Source organism: Protopterus annectens, chromosome 6.part1 (genome assembly GCF_019279795.1).
Source record: "Protopterus annectens isolate FY-2018-M chromosome 6.part1, PAN1.0, whole genome shotgun sequence".
Lineage (NCBI taxonomy): Eukaryota > Metazoa > Chordata > Ceratodontiformes > Protopteridae > Protopterus > Protopterus annectens.
Genome location: NC_056738.1, coordinates 151,581,943 through 151,608,775, shown reverse-complemented (window position 1 = coordinate 151,608,775; position 26,833 = coordinate 151,581,943). Strand labels below are relative to the sequence as shown.

General features: G+C 37.5%; 1 protein-coding gene across 1 annotated transcript in view; it reads left to right on the top strand.

The window, feature by feature from the left end:
- Positions 1-26,833, top strand: part of NOSTRIN (nitric oxide synthase trafficking) — a 702,548-nt gene that overhangs the window by 114,775 nt on the left and 560,940 nt on the right. The window lies entirely within an intron of this gene.

The window sequence follows — 26,833 nt, the reverse complement described above, 5'->3', positions numbered from 1 at the left end:
CATAATAGTTGGAAAGTCAACCACCCTAGGAAATTACCTCATCAATGGCACACCCCTCATAATAGTACCAGTAGTCAGGGATTTGGATAAGCATGTAGATAGTAATCTGGATTTCAACCAACATTTGTCTAAGGCAGGAAGGAAATCATTCTATGTTGCTCAAATTTTAAGCAAGGGAATGGCATCTAGGTCAAAGGAAGTCATTATTTCACTGTATTAGGCCCTCATCAGACCCATCACTGGGTATAATGCCTCCTTTGGTATGTACCTGATGAGGCACATGCAACAACTGAACATCCACAGAGGTTCCTCACAAGAAGAATACAGGTTGTAAGCAGTATTTCCTAAACAGATCACCTCAAAGCCCTATCTCTATATTCTGTTTCCTACAGGCTGTTAAGAGGCAATTTATGCCTGGCATACAAGGATCCTTGAATCCTGTTCTGATGAAACTTCTGAATATCTAAAAAATTAATAATATCAGAATTACAGAATCTAGGGATTTAAACTTTGTTTGTAACATAAACAGGGCATGTTGGGGGGAAAGATATGTGTCTCAGAGAATTTCCCTTCTCTCTGAAGCACAGCTTCCCATCTTTGTGAAGTAGGGCTTTTCCCTAACCCTGCTCAAGAGAAACCTAGACCATTGGATGGGAATTCAGAAATGCACCCTGGGTCTTGGACCTATAGGTTCATAGGTTCATAGGTAGATACTAGGCTATCTGCCCTAGGGCATTTATAAGCCTAGCCAGAGTGTATTTGGCTTCCGCCTCCCTATTAGATTAGCCTACTGTGCCTCTGTAAAGTAGGTCACAGAAGGTACCCTTTTAAGATTAGTTTACTGCGCCTCTGTCTAGCAGGGACACAGAAGAGATCCCAGGGGTGAATTTGCGATTTCCCATCCACGCGTCCAGATTTCGCTTGAAGAGGGTCAGCGAGGGGCTATGTCTAACATGAATTGGGATTCTATTCCAGAGTGAGGGGAGCCTCTGGGAAATGAATCTGTCCCTCCAGCATGTTCTATTTATTTTTGTGCTGAGGTTTAGGTCCCTGGAGCATGTAGCTCTAAGGGACTTGGATTTTGAGGTGGAGCATGTCCATTAATTCTGGGTTTGACATGGCTTTGTCGTCAGGCATAGATCGCCTCTGAGTAGGCGGTAAGCAACTGAGTAGAGCTGGAGTTTCTTTAGTCGAGCTGCATAGGACATCTGTTTGTAGCCCATGATCCTCTTGGTGAGGTACTTTTGGGGTCTCTCCAGTTGCTGCAGGTGTCAGGTAAGGTACATCCCAAAAGGGGCATTGTATTCAATTATGGGCCTGATGAGTGACGAGTAGAGGGGCACAATGACCTCTCTTGATCTAGATGCGAACCCTTTCATGATAAGGTGGGCTATATAGAAGGTCTTTCTAACCACTTTGGCAACGTGATTATCAAAGGAGAGATTACTATCTACGTTGGTCCCAAATCTCTAATTACTTCTTCCATACTTAATGGATTACCACTTATGTGGTAATTTGTGGGCACCTTGTTTTTCCCAAAGGGGATGACTATGCACTTTTTAGCATTTAGCTTGAGGCCGTGGCTCTGGCACCAAGCATCTGTCTCTGTGAAACCCTTTTAAAGGATGCTTGTGTCAGCTGGAGATTCGATTATGGCCCCCAGTTTGCAGTCATCTGCGAACTTTTCAGCCATAATCCCCCCGTGTTAGCCTGAACCTCAGAGAAGTATATACCAAACAAGAGAGGTCCCAGAACTGAGCCCTGTGGGACGCCACTTGTAACTGGTTTGGATTTCGAACATGGCACCTGCGATTCTGACCATGTGGGTTCTATCTCTGAGCCAGTTTTCAACCCATCTTGTGATATAGGGGTTGATATTTAAGCTGGTAAGCTTATTTATGATGCCCGAGTGGGGTATTGTGTTGAAGGCTTTTGCGAGGTCCAGGTAGGCTGTGTGGACTACCTTGCCTTCATCTATGGCTTTGGTAACTGTTTCAAAGAAATCAACTAGGTTTAAGAGGCAAGATCTGCCCTTAACAAAACCGAATTGGGTAGGATCCAGTGTCTGGAGGCTCCCAATGTCTTTGTTTATGAGTTCCATGATAATACGCTCCATAGCTTTACAGACCAGACTAGTCAGGCTTATGGGGCGATAGTTTCCGGGGTCCGTTGTGGCACTACCTTTGCGGAGTGGGACCACTGTAGCTGTACGCCATTCTCTGGGTACATATCCTGTAGTAAGGCTAAGTTTGAACAGTGACTTAATGTGAGGGTTCAGTTCTTCTTGGAGCTCATGTAAGATACAGCCTGGGACACCGTCCGGTCCCATAGATGCTGTGTTTTTTGCTTTGGAGAGGGCAGCTTTCACCTGTGCATCTGTGATGTCAGGGAGGTTACATTCAGTTGGGATAGGCATTTGCTCCTTTGGGGGGGAAGAAGTTTGCGCTGAATCTGTCTGCCAGGATGTTGGCTATGTCTGTAGGTTCGGTATATTTTGTACCGTTATGCAACAATTCAGAGCATATCTGGGAGTTTCCGCCCGTGTTCCTGACATAACTAAAGAAGGCCTTGTGATTATCTTTAGTGTCTAGGGCAATTTTTCTTTCGAAGCTGGCCTTTGATGATTTTATGAGGGATTGAAGTTTCTTGCTAATACTGATCAGAGATGCCTTCCCTTTTTGGGATTTTGCTCTGTCATGTAGTAGCTTCCTCCTTCTGTTGTATAGCTTATTTATGGCCAGGGTCCACCAGACCAGTCTCCTGTTTTTGGAGGAATGAGTCTTGGTTTTATTTGGGATAGCACAATCCATGCATTCCTGCAGGTGCTCGTAGAATGCATTTGTAAAGGATTCTGCGGATTGGACTGTATTATCCTTTGGCCCAGGGGCTTTGAAGGATTCCACCTCAGTCTTGAGAAGTGCAAAGTTGGCTTTTGAGAAATTCTTTACAGTGATTTCCTTGGCTGGGGGTGGGGACGGGATATGGATGTCCAGGGAAATTTGTTTATGGTCTGATCTTACCAATGAGGGGTTTACCTCTGGTGTGGAACACAGAGTCCCCATGTTGGTGATGACCAGGTCCAATATGTTGTTCCCTCTTGTGGGAGTGGTGACCAGTTGTTCCATTGCGTTAGAATTTATAAATTCAAGGAACTGTTGGGCAAGGGTATTTGGGCTTGAGTAGTTTTCCCAGTCAATGCTTGGGTAGTTGAAGTCACCCAATAACATAGTGTTTGGAGAGACCTTCATATTCTCCAGTGTTCTCTGGAATGCCAAGTGGGGTTCCTGTAATAGGGAGGGTGTTCTGCAGCAGGCTACAAACTGAAAGGCAGTTTTGCCCACTGTTAGTTGCACATGGATGGTTTCCGATGCTTCGTGCAGTGGCACTAACCTGGAGGTGTAGGTATCTTTGATGAATATAGATACTCCCCCTCCTTTTGTGCTTCGGTCCGAGTTTTGGGGCCGAAACGCATGGTATGAGTTATAACCTGGTAGTGCTGAGGTGCTCTCAGGAGCCTTGAACCAGGTTTTTGTTACTGCACAGACATCGATTTTCTCCATACTGAGGAGAGCCTCGAGTGCGTGCATCTTGAGGTTTAGACTTCTGGCATTGAGTAGCATTACCTTTAGTTTTTTTATCCTTGGGTTGTCTATGGAGGTGGGTTTGTCCTTTGAGCCTTGCCTAAAAAAGGCACTACAGGGGTGGCAAGAGCCTTGGCCAGTATACGAAAGCCTAAGGGTGACAGGTGCAAGCCGTCCCTAGCGAAGCAATGTGGCTTGTCGAGCATGTCATCCCAGGCTGACAGACACTGGATCCCCTTTGAATGACACCAATACTTTAGCCAATTGTTGAAACTGATCATTTTGTCTTTATACTGTGGCATCATTCGTGGTGAGGGCAAGATGCTACTCAAGGTCAGGGTCATGCCAGCCTGGGCTACATGGTCAGAGAGCTCCTCTATGTCTCTTTTCATGTAGTCCAGGGAGATATGTCTCAGGTCATTCACACTGGCATGGACAATGATGGAGTCATACTTGTACTTGCTTTGGAGTGACCTGAGTGCTTGCATTATATGGCAGATCCTGGCATCTGACAGGCAGCTTACAGTGACCTTCTCCTTGTTCAGTCTGGAGAGTGGGACGTCAGTGTGCTGGACAATAGAATCCCCTATAACAAGTGTATTTGGTGTGTTGTTTGGCCTTAAGGGCTGTGACTGTGAGGCACACTGATTTTGTGAGATATGTGATTCGTGGGTATTGTTGAGGGGTGGCTGTTGCTTGGATATCTGCTTAGGTCTTTGCTGTTTAGGCAGATTTTTATTTAGAGCCTCCGAGTATGTTTTTGTGTGTTTATGTGTTGGGTATGCAGATGCAATAGGTCTGTGTGAGACTGGATTTGTGGTGTGGGTGGTTACCTTTTCCTCCTGACTGACTGTGCCAGTCTTGGGTTGAGAGAGCTCTGCCTCCAGTTTGGCTGTGTAACTGCATCTCTCACATGTATTAGAGTTTGTTGGAAGGAAGAGAGGGTTGTCTGTGTACATAAGGCAATTGTAACATTGCCTCAAAATTCCCAGATTCACCAGCTGGACTGGAGAGTAACCTTGAAAGTGACCCTTGGACATACCAGATTAGTATAGGGAACTGTTTTTTTACTGATCAGGTTAGGGAAGGGAACTGATTTTTCACGTGATCAGGAAGGACCAATCGGGAGCCTAATACTTATGAGAAGTCAAGGAGGGTGTAGTGCTTTAGTTAGTTAGTGTTTCCTTATAAGAGCTGAGCAAGTGCAGGGCTTTAGAAAGAGAATAGAGTGATTACATTGAGAGTTTGAACAGTTCTAAGGGAAAAAGTGAAGAGCAGACTTTGTGGAGCCTGGAATAGTTTAAACCTGTTTAGGTGGCGCTGCCCGACGCTGCTCAGTGCGCAAAACCATGCAAAAAGAGAGTTGTAGGGTTTTAAGAGAGAGATCAAGGAGTTTAGAATTGACCCAAAATGGCCAATAAACTACAGTTTCTAGGTAGTAACCACTCCTCCAGGGACAGACAGGCTGTTCAGTGTTAACCACTCCCACTGGTGAACACAGAGACTTCCCTTTAGCCCAAGCAAGCACTGGCCTTCTAGAAACTTCCAAACAGTTCAGAACAGCAAATCTGTAACTGAACTTTTTAACTTTCAGAAAGTGGGAAAAAAGCAAGATTTTTTTTGTTTTTTTTCTTTTTGTTGTAGTTTAAAGGTAGCAGAGATACACAAGCAGCAAAATAATCACAACAGTGCAATAAATGACCCCACACTTGAGTGCTAGGCCAAAATCAGGTAAAATGCAGTTTTTAGAGAAAAAAATGATTTTAAATTAAGTGCAACACAAGAAATGCAGTAAACAGGCTCTAGATGTGTTCCAAGTACTGTTACTGTTACAGATATAAACTTTAGCAAGCCAGAAAATGCCAAAAAATAGGTGGCAAAGCAGTAAAACTTAACAAAAAATCAGAAGAAAATACTTAAAATCACAAAAGTGGCTCCTTTTCTTCTCTCAGCATTTTCTCCCCTTGGTAGGTGCTTCAGCAACAACTAGCAAGCCTGAAAAAAAAATGAGGTAGCCTGTAAATCTTACCCTAGCTTACATATAACTCTTAAAATAAACTCTAAGGCACATGAACTTGTGAGATACAATTGGGATGCTTGGCTAGTCTTATAAAGGCCCCGATGTTTGTTAGCCTATGAATCTATGAACCTATAAGGCAATAATAAAAAATCTGATTTTCTTCTAAATCAAGTCCATAAGGAGTAATACATTCATAGGTTCTTATTAAGTTTACAGTCAAAGAGACCATGGAGACCATCAAGAAGATATGCTTTAACACCCAATACACCAGTGCATAGACTAACAGTGTCTCCCACAAAGCAGACTATCTCTACTTATCCCCAGATAAATTTTGTGATCACACATCTAGTCATTTAGACTGGTTTTAAAGGTTGTAAGTACTCTGTTTCACAGGCAACAGCAGCTTGTACCAGAAACAGGAGATACATTAGATTAGGCACTGGTTATTCCATCTGGTGTTGCTGATATGGTAATATAGATTTAGGTATCGAGACCACAGGTTCTGTGTAGGTGAAGGAATTCAAGGAGTGCTAGGCCATTCACAGCATGGAAGGCTAAGCATCAATCTCCCATTCAGGAATGTGTATGACACTGAGTAGTGGGACAGGGCTTTTAGTCTATCAGAGTAGATAAAGGTACTGACATCTAAGATCTTTTTGAAGAGGAAACACTGAGGTATTTCAAGCTGGTTTAGATGCTTAGCAAAATTCATGCTGAAGAGTGCATTATATTCAGTAATGCGTCTGATAAGGGATCTTTGAATTATGAGGAGCTACAATGAAGGATTAGCTTTGCAAGGTAAAAGAACTTTGTAGCAACCACAGAAATGTGGTGGTCAGAGGACAGTCTGTTATCAACATGTGTATCCAGGTTCCTGAAGACTGTGACAAATTTAAATGGAATGCTATTTATATGGTGAGCGGTAGTGATGCTAGATTTACCGTAGGAAGCTATGTTTATATGGTGAGCGGTAGTGATGCTAGATTTACCGTAGGAAGCTATGTTTATATGGTGAGCGGTAGTGATGCTAGATTTACCATAGGAAGCTATGTTTATATAGTGAGCGGTAATGATGCTAGATTTACCGTAGGAAGCTATGTTTATATGGTGAGCGGTAATGATGCTAGATTTGCCGTAGGAAGCTATGCTGCATTTCTTAGTGCGGAGGGTAAGCCCATGATTAATACACCAACCATTTGTTTCATCAAGCCCTTGCTGGAAAAGTTAAGTATCCTAATGAGAATCGGGTCTATATCACAAAACTGAACGTTTAGGTTGTCAAACACCTAAACGTAGACACCTAAACAGTGAAAGCTGAAAACCGCGAACAGCCACTTCCGTGCATTTTTTCACAGGGAAAAAAATTTGCTTGGCTGTTATCAGCAATTTGCCCTTTTCCCCAATGTCGTGTAATCTCGAAGTTGATATATTTAGTCAGGAGGTGTGGGGGGCATCACAGCCCTTCCACATCAGGGGGAGTGTGGGGATGAAGCCACCTACTTGATTAGGGTTTGAAAATTTGTTTTCCTGTCCACCGACCAAGCAAATATTTTCCCTGTGAAAGAATTTGCTGAAGTGGCCATTCACGATTTTCAGCTTTTGCTGTTTAGGTGTCAACATGTAGATGTTCGACAACCTAAACATTCAATTTTATAATACAGACCCCGAGAAACAATAACAATCAAATGTTTACAATCATCAGCAATCCTGGTTAGTCATAGTCCCTTGTTATCAAATGTTATGCCAAAGTATGTATACTAAAGAGGAGGGGACCCTGTGGGACATCACTAGTGGCATTTTAAAGTCTACAACAAATATCCTCAATCTTAATTGTATGGTTTCTATCCAACAGCCAGTTACCCATTCAGAAAACTATGTATGGGTTAATGCTGAGGTTAATGCTGAATTGGAAGAGTTTGCTAATAATGCCAGCATTAGGGATAATGCCAAATGCCTTGTCAAGGATCAGATAAGCAGTAGGGACTGTATGTCCCTCACCCATGGCCTCAGTAACCTTTTCAAAGAACAAAACCAGGCTGAACAGACATTATCAGCCTTTTACAAAGCTAAAGAGGTGCATATATCCAAGAATATAAAGTCACCTATATAATCATTTATTAATTTGATTATAAAATCTTTAATAGCCTTGCATAATAATACTGGTGAGATTAATAGGCTTGTAATTTCTGGGTTAAGTAGAGAGATCACTTTTATGCAAAGGCCCCACAACTGCCACTCTCCACACCTTGAGAACATAATCAGTGGACAGACTCAGGTTGAGAGGTTGATACAGGGATTTTGCTAGGCGAGGCTTTGTGATTCTCAGCAGATATCCAGGAATATTTCTGGACACATGGAAATAGCATTTTTCATTTTGTAAAGTTTCAAAAGGTCTCAGTCCAAATTGATGTCAGGAATTCTTTTATAAAAGGGGAATGGAGAGGACTGAGGGAAATATGGGTAGAGTGCAGTTGGAAGAGAATATGTCTACTAGAGAAGAGAATGTATACTTGAAAAGTGGTAAAGCATTGTTGGTTACTTCTCAGCTACCCAGTATAGCTGTGAAAGGCCTCATGAATGTCTTTAGAATAAGTTGCAGCCCTAACGTCATACTGGACTTAGATCTCCTAATGGTGACTTTGAGATACTTACATACTTATTAGTTTTAAATCCTTTTTATAATGATGAAGTGGACATATTTGAGTGATTGGCAAAAGCTGTTTCTTTTAATTATAGAGTTTGATGATGTGGTAGTTCCACCATATGGGTTTAGTTTTAAACCTGCCATTATGTTTATTCTGTATTGGCACAGATGTTTCACTGAATCTATCGAAGAGGGAGTACAATTCAGAGAAGCAGGCAGTAGAGGACTCAGTTACAAACTTTTCTGTGGTGCTATGACATTTGTGATTAGCAGTAACACCAGCAAATACTAAATAATTGATTTTGTAATAATCCATGAGGCTAGAGGAGTTATTAGGGGATCACAAAACAGGTTTTCATAGAGAAGATCACACCAGTAAGATGGTCAGACAAGTGGAGTGGTGCATTTGGGAGAAACAATTATGAGGATAGGTCCAAGAAGATTAAAACCTCTGGCGAGTAGGGAGACAATTTATTCAAGTAAAATTGGCATTTATGAGTCCATAAATCTCTGGGCATATTTGTTGGCATAGCTTTGCTAGTTTGTTTGGATAGTTAAGGTCACCCATAAGGAAGGCATTTAGTTTGATTGTGAAAATTAATTGTATTGAGTGCAACTATGACCTCACCCAATTGCAAATTTCTATCATGTGATTCCTGGTGAGATCCATTGGGTTATGAATAAATACAGATGCACCTCTTAACTACTGATGGATCAGATTGCAAGGCAAATATTGCATCCTATAACGCAGACACTACAATGGAACCAGGTTCCTGTAGTTTCAGGAATACTGATGTCTTGAAGGTTAAGAAAGGCCTTGCGTTCAAACATTTTGCTGTTTAAGCATCTGGCATTCAGCTGCTCTACATTATTATTATGCAAACTGGGGCACACAAACAATACTAAAAGATATGCAAGTGAAGCTGTAACATTCTGCCTTTTATTTTTTCATTATAGGAAACCAAAATTCCACTTTGTGGATGATAAAGGGGTGCAAATTACAAATCTAGAAATGCTGCTTTACAAAGCTCAAACAAGCATTTAGCACTGTCAAATGTTGGTGGGTGCTGAATTACTACTTAAGCATTGACAGTAGTAGTAATGATAATGTATTGGTGGGTGTAGGGCATGCCCTTTTTAATGTAAAGTTTATTGTGCCAGAATTAAGAATGTTTGAAATGAAGAAGTAAGTTAACATATAAGTAAACTGTCGTGCATCTCTGATACCTCTTGAAGTGCATGGATGATGTTATGCATTTGTTAATCTACTGGTCTGTGGAATCTTTACAGGCATGAACTGAAACACAGAGGTAAGAAACAAGCAAGAAGTGGTATTATAGTGCAATCATGTGTGACAGAAGAGAGACAGTATCTGTTAATCACATTAACAAAACATACAATGAATAACAACATGTAAAAGTATGCTACGGTGACAATTAAATAGAAGGGTAATATTCAAATTATTAACATTCCGTAAATATATACACATTTATAGTCAAATATCATATTATCAAAGGTTAGCATTTCTTTTGGCGGGCAACAGTATTAAACTAAATAAGGCCTTACTATAAACAGGTAATTCAGAGCCTGTCTCCTAACACAAAAATATTTTTTTATCTATTTATTTTTATTTTGAATTTGTTAAGTGGGTAAAGCACTGGTACAATTTGTACCTATTTTTGTCTCAGTTCAGGGATAAACACAATAGATACATAACATTATAGAAAGTAAAAGACAAAATGCAATATATACATGCATTATATACAAAGTGAATATCAAGATTGTTTGAAGGTAAAACAACATTACATGACATTATATACAGACTGGCTGACAAAAAGCAAAATGTATATGCATTATGAGCAGAGCTGATATCAGAGTTGGTGAGGTGAACAAATCCCAATGAAAAGTACAGTCAGAGCAAGTTATGCAGAAGGGTAGGTTATGTTATATGACCAGAGAGAGAGAGACCAGTTGCATTTTTCTAGAGTCTTTTAATGCACTTTTATTTCTGCTCAGAAAATAGTGTACGAGGAATGAGCTTTAAGAAAAGGAAGAGATTCACACAGTTTGAGAGCAATGACTGAGAAAGCATGGTCTATGTACTAAAGCCTAGTCCAGCTGGTTTGGAGGAGAGGACCTGACTGGTTAAGAATTCTAAGGTTGTATGTTGGTATATCTCTAAGTAGTCTGGGGGTTAGTGGAGGAAAGGTCTCAGTTTTTAAAACACCTTTATTGAATTATCTCTTGTGACATAGGCAAACTTACATTTATATAAAATTAATCAAACCATATTAACAAGTTCGTATTTACAAACATTATACATCACATATATTGTTCTACACCACATAATTAAAGTAACATTACATAAACTGTTCAATACCTGCCTTTCCTAAATCCTCATTGCTCCTGCAAAACATGTTTTTCTGCATTTGTTTCTTTTATTTCCATTTTTTCTATGTCATTTACTCCTCCCCTTTGTTAAAGATTCCACTTCCTGTTCTATCTCTATTACAGTATTCAGTACTTTAAACAATTCAAGTCCTGCATCCAGTTCAAATAATTCAAATAAATGATTTCCTTCATTGCACTCATTTGCTCACTCAGTATTCCTGATCGAGTACTCTGCAGGAAAATGTTAAAGTCTGGCAGCTCAAGACACTCAGAGAACATATGCTTCCAGGTATCTCTTTCTTCCTCATTACACCGCCAACATTTGCTATCTACCTGAGGAAAAATTCTTTGTAGTCTGTTTGGGGTATAAAACTATCTGTGCAAACACTTCCAGGCAAAAGTCCTAAATATTCTAGATTTTTTTTTGATATTTAGGAGCCGTACCTATGTGCTCCCATTGTTTCTTTGTGAACTGCTTATCTAATCTCTCTTCCTAATCTTTTCTGATCTCCACTGACTGATTCCTATAGTTATTGTGCAGTATTTTATATGCCCTATTAATTAATTACCTGTTTTCTAACAGCAGCTTCTACTCTAGATTAAATTAAAAATTCAACCAGTGCAGGTCTTCCATTTAGAATTTTCCCATTCTTTTCTGTTTGTCTATGCTCTCATATCAATCCCTGATAGGGAAGGCAATCTCTACCCTGCAAGCCAACTGTCCTCTTGGCCTCTTCTCATTCTGTTACCTTTCCCTGTTTAATTATTTGTTCACAATACCTTAATTCCTTTGCCAGCTGCCTCCACTAAATTCCAGTCCCCTCTTGCCTAGTCATTGTACCCCTATTTGCATTCTTCCCTATCAGCAAAATCTGCTTTCTCCATTCCCATGTTGGCTTTGTTCTTAGTATAATATCTGTTACTTTATGAATATAATATTCTGACTGTTGTAATTCTCCTTAAAGATCTGCATCCAAAATCCCATTCTCTCCTTATTTCTTGAATTTCTTCCCTGCTTCATCATCATCCCATTCAACTTTGAATTACAGCTTTCTGCTTGTGTTTTGTATATGAGCCTTAACTGTGTATCTCTAAAATATCCCTTCAAATCAGCTAATCCTAAACCTCCTTGTTCTATTGGGAGGATCAACTTGTCACACTTGACTCCTGCCCTTTTCCCCTCACAAATAAACCATTCAATGCTTTATTAATTTATATCCACAGTGTCTCCTCTGGTTCATAAACATTTGCCTGACCTTTGTTTAAAACTAAACAGACTTAAAACATTTTCACTATTTATATCCTGTATCCATATCCATAGGCAAGAGCTTCCAGTTTCTCAGTTTTTGTATTATTTTCTGTTTAGTCTCTTTCCACATATCCTTTGCTGCAATAACAGAATTATTTTAATACATACTCCTAAATATTACATTTTGTCATGTCCCCATAAATGGGTATTGCTGAACCAATCCATGTCTGGGTATATAATTTACAACTATAGTCTCTGTTTTGGCTTCATTAATTTTCTATCTCAAAAAATCACAGAACTGTCTCAGAATGTTGCACAAAATTGAAATGTCCTTTTCTGGTTCCACCAGGTAAAAAACAATATCATCTGCAAATAAAGCCAACTTTCCTTGAACACCATACCAGTTATATCCTTGAATTTCTGAGTTCCTTATTTTCTTTGCCAATGGTTTTAAATAGAACACAAATAACAAGGGGGGAAGAGGATACCCTTGCCTGTTTTTTTTTTTGCCCAGGCACAAGTTATCTCTCTAAAAACCCTTTCAATTAGATTTTTGTCTTTGATCCCCCATATACCCTTTTTATTAGCCTTATTATTATATCAGGAAATGCACATGCTTTCATTGCCCTACTCATAAAAATTACACGAGAACAAGCATCCACACACTACAAAACTATGAACTAGAAGAATGTGTGTTAATAAAATAATTGTTATGCACTTTTGTCTTTGTGAATACAAGACTTAATCAGAACAAATAACATAAATATCCTACATTATTTAAATAACCTCCACCAACCAATCAAATCAATCTTGCACATTCAAAGCAACATCCCAACTAATGTTAATTTAAAAAACTAAAAGAATATATTCAACTTAACCAAGACTTATGAAGATTAAGTATAATCAAATAACATAACACATGTATTATACAAATATAAATATAAAAATAAATATAAATGTGAATATTGTTTTAAAGTTTTGCTGCTCTCAAGTACAGGAAATATGTAGATGTTTTTGTTAACCCCTGGTAGGACTGTGCATTCAATCTGAGCTGTCAAAACATTTCTCTGTATTCAAGTCTCATTTCGCAATCTTGCCCTCTTGGACTTACATAATTTTTTTATAGTGCCAAGCTTGAACTTGTCAAACCCATTATATCTGAATAAAGCACTGTTAACATATTTTCTGGTAAAATTTTATATATATATATATATATATATATATATATATATATATATATATATATATATGTGTGTGTGTGTGTGTTCTTTTTCTAAAAACTGTCTGTTTCCCAATATAAAAATTGAGACACATGGAGCATTTTGCTATATATACAACAGCTTTACTTGAACAATTCCCATCTTGTAACTTAAGTAAAGTACCATCATCCAGTCCTAACCTAACACTATGTCTCAAATATATACGGGCATTATTTACAATTGCCATATTTTCTTGTCACCTTAACTGTATCACTTCTAAACTGATCAATGTGAGTATCATTATTCAGAATTCCTTTTACATTTTTAGATGTTTGTAAACAAAATTGGGTCTATCCCCTAAAATGGGGGGAATAGTCAGATTTATTTTTAAAATGCTCCAGTTCCTATCAACAATCTTTTTTGACAACATCCGATCCAGTGTTGTGTTGAATAACTAATACCCTCTCATAAGATCCTTTCAGTGTAGGGTTATTCTGAGAATAGAGTCCTTTCCTCATGTGATAAATTTACCCTAGATTTAACATCACATGAAGTAGCAAATTTATGAATATCTGATTCACATGCTTTTTCAAAAGCTGAAACCAAAGGGTGTAGGGTTGGATTAAATGTGATTTTCTTCCTACAAATGTAAGTGTCACAATCCACATTATATTCCCCAGAATTATATAGAAGGGCTAAATTTAGCTTCCTAGTGTATAACTTTAATTCCAATATAGCATCTATCACAACAAATGTTTTTATTGGAATTAATTTAAAACCCTTTTGAAATTAACTAAAATAAATCGGGGAACTGTCCGGGTGACTCTAATTAAAAATGTTAAAAACTTTTGTGTTATAGCATAAAAATCATAAAATCCTTAGTCATCACAATTACCCTGGTGCCCCCTCCCTCTTCAATATTTAATTTCCCCACCTATGGTGGTAATCTACATTCTAGTATCTTTGTGTACCCATCTCTGCCCTCTGTTTGGTATTATACAAAAAATTATTGTAAGTCCAAGAGAGGGATACTGTGAAACAAGACTATTTGGCATCCCTAAAGTAGACAAGAACATAACTAATCCTCAATTAAAGCATATAGTCATGGCACAAAGGTCAAAAACATACCCCTTACCTGTGTTTATTGATAGATCACTTAAACCTATCTCCTCTCAATACCCCCAACTTATTAAAGGATTTGTGGGATTGTTTGAGTAGATTGGGCAATAATTTATGGAAGGAAAAAATGTTTTGACTATTGATGTTAAAGATCATTTTACTAGTATTCCCAAAGATGAAGGATTGGACTTTTTTCATGAGAGCCTTCTGAGATGTAATTTTCTCCAAGCAAAGGAATAAATCTTATTATTGACTTCATGGAATTAATTTTAGACAATAATTATATTTATTCCCCACCCAGATGTGAAAACAACTTGCATGCTTTCAGAAAACATTTAACTTTTCCCCTTGAAGAAGTCAGTATTCTTTTTTTGTTGTCCTGTTATCAGCTTGTCTTCATGGAAACATAAGAGAAAAAAAATGTAGTCTTCTACTGTAGCCTGAAAAACAAGCTGATACATTTATTGCTAAAGGAAAACTTTTCATTATATTAAGTGTTATCATGTTTATTTGTTTCCACTTAAAACTTATTTGATTAAGCCAAGGGTCTTAATCCAAGCATTCAGCAAAAGTAAGAGAAAACATATCAGCTGTGGTTTACTATTAAAATATCGAAAGTCAAAATAAATTCTGCACCTAAATATCAACAAGTAATGTCAAAACTCCGGATTTATGACTGTTCAGTTAGTCGTAAATCTGCAGTAATTGCCAGAAATGTCAAATTCGACATTTTATGGCAATTAACAATGATGCCACCCTTGCTGTAAACCTGACGTCCTATAAGTAACATCCTGTTTATGCAGGGGGGCAAGCACCCCTGCAGCCTCCCACACCCCCTAACTATTTAGTCCAACTCTGAGATCGAACTACAGTGAGGAAAGGGATGTGTTTCCCTAACAACACTGTAACGCCATCTCTGTACATCCCTTCGAATGTTTATACAATGTGCAGTACATTTGCAAATATAACATTCAAACATTTAGCATGTACACATATGAACTATTCGAACATCTGTAGTTCAAATAATTCATAGGCATACATTCCGATGTCAAGATTTCAATAGTAAACCATCATATGTACATATGGTATGGTTTGTGTACTTTTCCACCACATCCCCCACCTCAGCAACCCAACATTACAGCATATTTATATAAACATGCTTTTGTCTAGTCTTTCTTCTCTTTTTCCACTGCAATGCCTACTACATTTCTTAATACTAAAAAAAAGAAGAAAGAAAGAGAAGTAAAGAAGAAAAGAGCATCTGTTTACTTTAATAACTTTATCACATACAAGAACAACTAAAATACTTTTGTATAAAACATGCAGTTTATACTGTGAAAAAAAATCATAAAAATACTGAGCACAGAAATTGTTTTGCTCATAGTTACCTTACCCCTTCTTCTTCCTGTACCCTCAGTGTCCTTCCAAACATTAATGACATGAAGAGAGGCAAATGCTTTTCAGTTCCCTACAAGTTTAACAAAGACAACAACGTCCGTTCTTTCCACTTTCACAAATGTGCTTGATGCCTTGCAGTCTCAAATTTATTCCCTAATTTCCATGTTGCTGGTTTTCTTCCAGTTCACCTCTGTCTCCCAACTACAGATTCTGGTTAATTTCCAAGGTACTCCCAATTCTTACAGTCAATTCTGTGTCTCTCAAGCATTTTCCTTTGGAACAGTAGAAACAGTTTCACTGGCAAAGTCTCTATGTGTGCTTTATTATCAAAAGAATGAGAAACAGAGTTCCCTTCTTCTTGATGGCTCATACTTTGCTGGAAAAAATGTTTGTATTTCCTCCTTAGCCTGTTCTGCAAAAATGTCTTTGATCCTCCAGGAAAAATAATATTCTGAAGACAGCTGAGTACAGCAGCTTAAATCCCATACCTTACTCTTGACATTCCCTCATTACTGGAACACATTTGCTTCTGTTCTGCCTAGTGTACAGTGAATAATCATTTTTCCACAAACACTCTACTGTCCCCAAGTTTTAATACTTTGCCTTTTTTGCCACAGTTTTGCCAAGATTAACTCTTTCTGATTGTAGGTTTGCATCTTTACTAATATAGGTCTTGTTTGCTTTCTCATAGCCAGATTAGGAGCATACACACAGTGTGCTCTTTCAATTAACAGTTCTTGCTGTGGAATACCAGTCTAGTTATTTATCTGTGCCTTCATACAATTAGTGCAGTCTGTTCTTTCTGGTTTCTTTGGTACAGCAGAAAATGTCAGATTTTTCCACATGGGCTCTGCCCTCTAATTCTACAAACATCTCTTCTTGAACAGTCTCATACTCAGACGGCCTTTTCTTCATTTCATCCTCTAATTTTAACAGTTTTATCAGCTCATCTGAATATCAGTCTAAAGCTTACTACATTTTTCCAGCCTTCTGTTATTTGAAAATACCAGATTACAAACAACGAACCAAGAAATCACGCACTGGAAAGTGAGTAATATTAACTTCCACCACTCAAAAAAATCAAAGTGGACAGTACTGACCAACAAAAAATAAACTTTAATGGAAAAGCTTTAGCACTTTCACCCCTTAAGCAGGAATTTCATCAGAATATTAAAACCAAGTTGATTCACCATTTTAAAAAATTACAAAATCACATGACATATATTTACCAATGACAAAACTCCTTCTTAATGACAAAGGTTAGAAGTATCTGTTTCACTTGGAAACAGACAACCATGATGTTATATTAAACTTCTAAAAACCTGTGATAGTTCATTATTATGTATACCTATATTTCTATATATCTATATCTATCTATCTATCTATCTATATATATATATATATATATATATATATATATATATATATGGGTCTACTTCTCTACTTCTAATGATCAAAAGACCCAAAACTGAATTTACTGAGACGACAACACTGAACTGTTAATTTACCGAATGATCATACTACCAAATATTTTAACAGGGAACGTATGCACTTGACCAACATGGGGAAATTTGCCCTTTTCCCCACTGCACTGTAATCCTGGAGTTGATATATTTAGTTAGGGGGTGTGAGGGGTATAGCTCCCCACATTGGTGGGTGTGGGGGTGTGACATACTGGGGTGTTTTCTTCTTCCAATTTTGACCAAATGCATGCATTCAGTGTTAAAAAAATTGGAAGTGTGATTGTTGGGTAAATTAACAGTTTGGTGTTGTTGTCTTGGTAAATTCAGTTTCCGGTAAGTGGTCTTTCGATCATTAGAAGTAGACCCCTATATATTTATATATATATATATATATATATATATATATATATATATATAAAATAATGTGTACATGCATATATGAAAATGAACAATAATAATAAATACAGTAGAAACAAACATAACACATTTCATAATTAATAACTTTTTAAATTAAGGAAGCAGGGAAACTGGCATACTGTCATTTAACCCTGGATAGTTCCCTGCATGAAGATAAAACTATCAGCATAGTTCCTTCTTTTCCAAAATCAGTCTCCATGGACTACCTTTAAGGTTCTTGTCTACCTTCTACAAGACTGAGAATTTAAACCTATGGCCTTGGTAGATAGATATATAATAGGGCATTTGTACTTTTTTACTTACTGATGTCTTTATAATGCTCATACATATGCTCATTTAGTTTTCTTTCAGTTTTTCCAACATAGAACATGTCACACAGGGAACATTTAGCCAAATATATAACTCCTTTAGTGTCACAATTGGAGTGTGTCCTAGTCCTGATAGAAATATCTCTGATATTAGCAGTGGTTGCTACCAAAATATTACGATATTGGTTATGACTACCACATCTATAGGTACCATGGTTTGGTTTTGGTTATATCTCTTCAAATAATTGCCCCTCTCAAAAACCCTTTTAAACACTTCTTGCATTTGTATACTATATGAGGTTGGGTCCCAGTTTATTCAGCAAATCAAAGCAATTACTGAACGATGCCCAGTTCTTATCAATGAAGTCAACAATCACAGGGCTGTCAATACAAGAAGTAATGAGAAAAGCTCTGTGAAAGCAGTTAAAATTGGACATTTTTGTGTCAGTACCACTATTAAAAATCAGGTTAGTAACTAAATTATTGCTCTCATTACCTTTTAGGGGCATGGATACCCCATGTTTTCTTTTGCAAATGACTTCATCAAAAATAGGTGTAATAAATGAACAAGAGTAATCTCTCCTCAAAAACATTTCCTTTAACCTGTCACATTCACCAATAAAAGTATTGTAGCTTGACACCATTTGGGCTACCTTACAAGCTGGCCTTTTACTACAGCTTTTTTTGTCTTGTGTGCCAACTGTTAAAGTGAACAGAGGAGTTAGAGTAGGTGGGTTTCATGTAAATGTTTGATACAAGCCTCTGTTTGAAACTCTCATTTTTAATTTTGTATCTAAATAATTTATACAATTATACCCTAAGGAATAGATGAACTGAAAAATATGGTTGCTGAATTAATGTAGTCTATGAATTTGTGTATCTTATCAACAGAATCAGTCCAAAAAATACAAATGTCATCCAAATAATGGATATATATTATCCACGAGTCCACAGACTCACTGTTGAACACTAATTTCTTTTCCCATTGGGCCGTTACTATATTTGCCAATAGGAAGGCACATGCTGCCTCCATTGTAATACCTGCTTTTTGACAAAAAATGCCCCTCAAAATATAAAAGAAATGTTGCTCAACACAATATCAGTCATCTCCACCAACATATTTACTTCCTTTCCAGTAAAATACATAGTGTCAACTAAAAATTTATTAAACCAATCCAGTGCTATGCTGTATAAAAATATATTGAACAAATCTCTAATATGTACTACAACAAAAGTGATAGGTTTATTAAATACTACTTCTTTACATTTGAATAAGACGTCCCAAGAGTCCTTAGAAATACAATTCAGCTCCTTCACCCCATTCTTCATTTTGAATTCAAAGAATTTTGATGTTGGGTGAGTCTTGCACTTCCCAGTGTCCACAATGGCTCTAAATGGGGGATCATCAAATCCTTATGGATTTTGGGACTACCAAAATTAAAAGAGTTTTGTCATTGCTGAATACGTGTAATGCAATTTTGTATTTTTTGTTTAATTGTGAATCAACTTGGTTTTAGCATTCTGATAAAGTCCCTGATTAAGGGACAAAAGTGCTAAAGTTTTTCTCCATTAAACCTTATTTTTTGTGTGGGTCAGTAAAGTCCACTTTGAATGTTTTGACTGGTGGAATTTGACTTGTCTCATTTTCCATTGTGTGGTTTCTTTTGTTATTTGAGTTAATATACTCCTTCAGTGTTTTGTTTATTTTAATCAGCTCTGCTGAGCACATTTGACTTATTTTTTACCTTTAGATTACTGGAAGCCAGGTCTTGCACCACCACTGAGGCTTGAACTGCCTTTTGCTGAACAGCTACAGGATTCTTCGAATCAGTGTTTTCTCTTCACCTTTTCTAATTGAGTTTTTTAGGATCTCTTAGTTCCTTCTTTACTGGCATCCAGGCAGTGTACTTACTAGCCAGTAACTGAATTTAATAAAAGTGACAAGAGATCCTTTCTCTTCGGTTTCAATGTATTTTAACACTGGAAGAGCAAGCTGTTTATAAGTGTGCAGCCATCTTGGAAAGTCAAGCAATGTAATAGGCAGAAGACACCAGACTGAAACTGTAGAAATTTTATTAAAACAGTAGTATAAAATAATAAAAATGTGCATAGCTAAGCACTTTCAAGCTAACAAGCCTTTCTTCAGATAATGCACAACAGATAAACACAACTTTTAAAATAACAAAAAACAGGAACAGCACACACAGCAAACGGAGTACGGAAACCACACAAGATAAAAGAGTAGATAACAAAAAAGTCATAAAGTTCAGGTGTGGTCCCCAAATGGCATATAACTCACTTAAAAAACTCCAAACGAAAATCCAGCATCCAAAGTTGATAAGAAACAAGTTTATTCCAGTAAGCGCTTTCACCCTTAGGCTTCTTCAGACTTTACAAAAAGGTAACTACAAAGCAGGTTTAAAAATCTTAAGAGCTCTATTAATTGGTCGAGCCCCAGCCAATCAATGTCAGTTGGCAAAAGCATCACCACATAAATATATCAACTGAAATGATTGTTAAAAATCACATAAAGGTATATCCATATTAATTGCCCATAGGACAAAAAAAATATTTAAACAAGGTTAAAATCAGTATTAAAACAAGCGCTTCATATGAATGATAATAAAACGAGTTAAGCTCACAGTCATAAACACATAGGGTTATAACAACCCTCCCCATACTGGCTAAGGGACACAAGTAACATTAAAATCACATTTCGCCAGACATCTACCATATATATGGTGACGATCAAGTTCCCCATAATTTAAAAAGTAAATAGACAACGGAGCATCTAACATTTAAAACAAAAACTCATATGCTTGTGTATTTAAACACAAAGATGTTCACAATTAGAGTACATCGAATTAATAGCCTAAAAAGGCTTCACAGTAAGCCAACTAAGGTAAGCAACTGCACAACCCCATACGAGTAAACATGCCCGTAACACAAAACACTTACCAAGTAAGGAAAATAAGTGTGTAGAACTGGTGTCTATAATCCATAAGATGTACAAACCATTCCTCAAACTTATTCTTGGCATGGTATAATGCAATACACTTTCTGTTTCAAAACAAACACCTACGCTACGTAACTACGTCAGAGCATCTGACCTTTAGAACAAAAGTTCATATACTTGTGTATCTAAACACAAGGATGTTTACAGTTGGAATGCATCGAGTTGACAGCTTAAAAAAGGCTTCACAGTGAGCCAACTAAGGTAAGCAACTGCACAGCCCCATACGAGTCAACATGCCCGTAACACAAAACACTTACCTAGTAATAGAAATAAATATGTAAAACTAGTATCTGTAATCCATAAGGTGTGCAAACCATTCCTCAAGCTTGTTCTTGGCATGATATGCAGCAAGACGCTTTCTGCTTCAAAATATGCACCTATACTACGTAACTACGTCGCTAAAATCACGGGAGAAAACCTACAAAGCCAATAACTTTTGATAGATCGTCGTCAGATGGCAATATAGCCTAAGCATTTAAATTATAAAATGTGACCATATCTCATAGGGGCTATGATATTCAAAGATAATAAATCAAACAAACCAGACATTTCTCGCAACACTCCAGATGAGATCTCACAACTCATCTAGTAAAAAACAAAAAGTTTATAGATACATGTGAAAGCTGTGTCCCAGAGAAAAATGTACTACAGCAAGCCCCATGGCTTAACAAAAGGTAGCCTAGTATCTAAATTACTGAATATAAAGAAGGCTCCAAGTATCAACATAACAAATGAGCACCATGTGTAAAACACCTGCTTCTATACTACAAGCTGAAATACCTTCAGCTTGTGTTGGATGAAGGAGTTATGATACAAGGACATGATGACAGTAAATAGTCGACACTAAGACCTAGCTAAACATATATCATAGGAAAAAAGGGGGGGGATGCTAGAATGACTTTTATACATCCTTTAACTAATTATGAGTTTAAGTTATGCACTGGAACAGATTGTGGTAGCATGAATGTGATATATTTGGCTAGATGCACTATGTGCCCCTGTTTTTACATAGGGAAAACGAACAGGCCACTTAGAGAGCGGGTTAGGGAGCACATATACCACATTCGTATTGGGTCTACCCACAATGCATTAGCAAAACATGTTATGACACTTGGAATGGAACATCAATTTGTTTTTTGTGTCCTTCAAACTTTGTCCAACAATGTAAGAGGAGGTGATTTAGTCAACCTCACTTTAGAGCATGAGCTTAAATGGATTATTAGGTGCCGAGCCGATAGGGCACCTGGATTAAATGACAAGGTCCAGATTAGACCCATCTTAAAAAAGAGAAGGTTATGCAGACCGAAATAACCCACTGTTCCACTCATACTTATTTATTTATTCATATATTTTTTAAGATTGTCACATGTATTTTTTCTTTTATGTTTATTTTTTCTCTTTTCTTTTTTCCTCTTTTTTCCCTCCCTTCTCTTTCCCCTCTCCCCCCCTTTTTTCCTCCCCACCTTTCCTTCTTCTATGTACCTTTTGTTCTCGTCTATCCCTTTTGCTTTCTTTTTCTATCCATTATCTTACTCTTCTTCTATCCCCTTCCCTCCCTTCTCCTTTTTCTCACCCCTTTTCATTGCTTTTTTCCTATCCTCCGTCTAGTATTACGTTTAATACCTTGGGACATTTGTCCCCTTTTCAATCCTTTTACAGTTGCCCGTCATGTAGACGCCCTATGATATATGTTTAGCTAGGTCTTAGTGTCGACTATTTACTGTCATCATGTCCTTGTATCATAACTCCTTCATCCAACACAAGCTGAAGGTATTTCAGCTTGTAGTATAGAAGCAGGTGTTTTACACATGGTGCTCATTTGTTATGTTGATACTTGGAGCCTTCTTTATATTCAGTAATTTAGATACTAGGCTACCTTTTGTTAAGCCATGGGGCTTGCTGTAGTACATTTTTCTCTGGGACACAGCTTTCACATGTATCTATAAACTTTTTGTTTTTTACTAGATGAGTTGTGAGATCTCATCTGGAGTGTTGCGAGAAATGTCTGGTTTGTTTGATTTATTATCTTTGAATATCATAGCCCCTATGAGATATGGTCACATTTTATAATTTAAATGCTTAGGCTATATTGCCATCTGATGACGATCTATAAAAAGTTATTGGTTTTGTAGGTTTTCTCCCGTGATTTTAGCGACGTAGTTACGTAGTATAGGTGCATATTTTGAAGCAGAAAGCGTCTTGCTGCATATCATGCCAAGAACAAGTTTGAGGAATGGTTTGCACACCTTATGGATTACAGATACTAGTTTTACATATTTATTTCTATTACTAGGTAAGTGTTTTGTGTTACGGGCATGTTGACTCGTATGGGGTTGTGCAGTTGCTTACCTTAGTTGGCTCACTGTGAAGCCTTTTTTAAGCTGTCAACTCGATGCATTCCAACTGTAAACATCCTTGTGTTTAGATACACAAGTATATGAACTTTTGTTCTAAAGGTCAGATGCTCTGACGTAGTTACGTAGCGTAGGTGTTTGTTTTGAAACAGAAAGCGTATTGCATTATACCATGCCAAGAATAAGTTTGAGGAATGGTTTGTACATCTTATGGATTATAGACACCAGTTCTACACACTTATTTTCCTTACTTGGTAAGTGTTTTGTGTTACGGGCATGTTTACTCGTATGGGGTTGTGCAGTTGCTTACCTTAGTTGGCTTACTGTGAAGCCTTTTTAGGCTATTAATTCGATGTACTCTAATTGTGAACATCTTTGTGTTTAAATACACAAGCATATGAGTTTTTGTTTTAAATGTTAGATGCTCCGTTGTCTATTTACTTTTTAAATTATGGAGAACTTGATCGTCACCATATATATGGTAGATGTCTGGCGAAATGTGATTTTAATGTTACTTGTGTCCCTTAGCCAGTATGGGGAGGGTTGTTATAACCCTATGTGTTTATGACTGTGAGCTTAACTCGTTTTATTATCATTCATATGAAGCGCTTGTTTTAATACTGATTTTAACCTTGTTTAAATAATTTTTTTGTCCTATGGGCAATTAATATGGATATACCTTTATGTGATTTTTAACAATCATTTCAGTTGATATATTTATGTGGTGATGCTTTTGCCAACTGACATTGATTGGCTGGGGCTCGACCAATTAATAGAGCTCTTAAGATTTTTAAACCTGCTTTGTAGTTACCTTTTTGTAAAGTCTGAAGAAGCCTAAGGGTGAAAGCGCTTACTGGAATAAACTTGTTTCTTATCAACTTTGGATGCTGGATTTTCGTTTGGAGTTTTTTAAGTGAGTTATATGCCATTTGGGGACCACACCTGAACTTTATGACTTTTTTGTTATCTACAACTTTTAAAATATTCAACAAACAATTAAAAGTTAGTATTTACCCTCCTTTTTCTAAGGATGGGTTTTAAAGGAATAACAGCATTCAGGCCTGAGTGTTTATCAGCCGCAAGCCTGATAATCCAGCTAGCTTCTGCACATTCCATATCATTAGAAATGTCTCCTCCCCTTATTCTACCCTTAACCGTGTATAAGGTCATAAATAAAAACTTGTGCCCTGTATTTTCCTTAATATGCTGAAACAAGGCATTAGACACATGTTGAAGTCTGATATCCGAAACATGCTGTAATATCTTAATTTTAAACATGCAGTTAGTCTTTCCCACATAATATGAGTCACAGCTCTGGCACACAGCTAAGTACACACAATTCTTTGTTCTACAGTCAGCATAGCCATTGAAAAAATAATTCTGTCCTGTTCTGGGATGTTTATAATTGTTAGTTTGCAAAATGTACTGACATGCTTTGCAGTGGTGGCAAGGAAAAGTACCTACCTTATTTGTCTTAAGGCTAGTCTTAATATTAACTTTAGGTTCATGACAAAGCATGTCCTTCAAATTCTTATTCCTGGTTTTCAACTATTTGCAAAAGTCCTGGTACCTGAAACTGTATGTTTTTCTTAATGCTGTTTTTATTTTTACTGTTTTAAAATGCAATTGCATATATTTATTAAAGTTATATGTTTCTTTTGGACTCCTGAGCTGTTTTGCTGCCTTACTGGATGCCCTCCTACCTGGCCCAGAGCTGTACAACAGAATTATTTCTTTTTATAACTGAGACAGCAAATGCAACCTTGCCCAAAGAGCATAAAGGGAATATGCACGGCTGATGTGAGTGTGAGCTTTCTACATTCACTGTCAGATTAGGATGATATACTAAACAGTTAAACTGCTGGGTCTAAAAGTCTAAAACCTAGCTCAGCAGATCCCTTTTCACCACTTTCTCTGTGAACCACAATGTTTTCCAGTGCCCCTTGTGCATGGTGACAACAATAATTATTTGTATACAGACACACACACACACACACACACACACACACACACACACACACACACACACACACACACACACGTGTACAACTCCCTTGGAACTCTGCAAGAACTCTTCAGTTTCCTATAGCTTTCTTCCCGGTATGGTAGTACATGACTCTAGCATTATTGGGCTAGACCCTACAGTTTAGTTAACCATAATAACAATGATAAAAATGATAATGAACACAATATAGTAATTGGCTGAGTGGCCTGAATTATTAGAGATGGATATCAACATTTTACAGCCTACATTGCCAAGTAATACCCTTTTCTCAGATAATAAGAATATATAAATATATAACAAATACTGATTACAAGATTGTAAAAGTGGAGAAATGAAACTCTACTTAAAACATCAAGATAGTGCTGATACAGATTAAATATAAATAGGTCTAGGCAATGCACAAAAAATATAAAAACAAAGCAAACAGTATATTTAAAGAAGAATCTGATCTACCAAGAAATAGCTCAACTCTATTTTGTCTTAAAGAGATATTGTCTCTAACTAATATAAATTAGCAAAACTGTACAAGGTAGAATTGCAAATACCAAATCTTCATAGATATGGGTATCCAGAGGTCTCTGTCTGATTTTGCTTTCATCTTTAAGTATATCATCTCAACTTATCATTTCTGTTCTGCCAGATGACTGAGGGATGGATTACATTAGATCAGATAACAGGCCAAATATGCATCCTCATCCTATTGCAGAATGAGTGTTCTCCAGCAGGGTACAATGTACAGATATTACCAGGTAAAAAAAAACAAGTCCACAGCTTCAGAGCAGCATATTCAGCTGGCATGAAGCATGAACTGCAAAAAAGCAAATAGCTGCCATGGCTTTTGCACTCTTTAACTGTTAGTTTACTGTTTAACAAGCATAAAATAAGAAAACAAGTAAACAATAGAAAAAAATGTTCAAAGTAACTGCAGCAACAGTTACGAAGATTTCAGTGACTTGACATTTTACTTTTCCCTGCTAGGTACAGTTTAATCAGCCACAGTTTGCAAGGTTGAAAAAAAAAATAAAGTAAAGCAATAATGCAGTTATATGTGTGTGTGTGTATGTGTGTATGTGTGTATGTGCGTGTGTGCGTGTGTGCGTGTGTGCGTGTGTGCGTGTGTGTGTGTGTGTGTGTGTGTGTGTGTGTGGGTATGTGTATTAATCAAACCTCAAAGAGCATGTGTGTCAGCTACTTGGGCAGGGACACAAAGCACTGGTTGGACAAAGAGGATGCTGGAGGTCTTGGCTTGGCCACTCAGATGAGATCTGAACTCTGTAGCTATGCCAATGGATAGTCTTACTTGGGGATCTGGAGAAAGAGGGAGAAACCAGCCCCAGACTGAATGTGGTCTCTGTGTGTTCTTAAAGGAAATTGTACTTGATGCAGAGAGCTGCATCTGGAAATAATGTGTGTGTACCTGTCATCCTCTCAATGTACGTCCCGCACTGGTGCCAGTGTTCAGGATTGAGACTTCTTGATTACTGGTCTAATGGTGGGGCATTACAAAATACACCACTGCCTTGCTTTTAAAACTCCTTTCTGGCTAGAACTGCACTGCTACTTATCCTTCTCGCAGCTAACAACCACACACAAACTCATCTACAAACCTGACCAGTGTCTAATCATACTCAACATTCTTAAGCATTACTCCCCAAATACTCCACTCTAT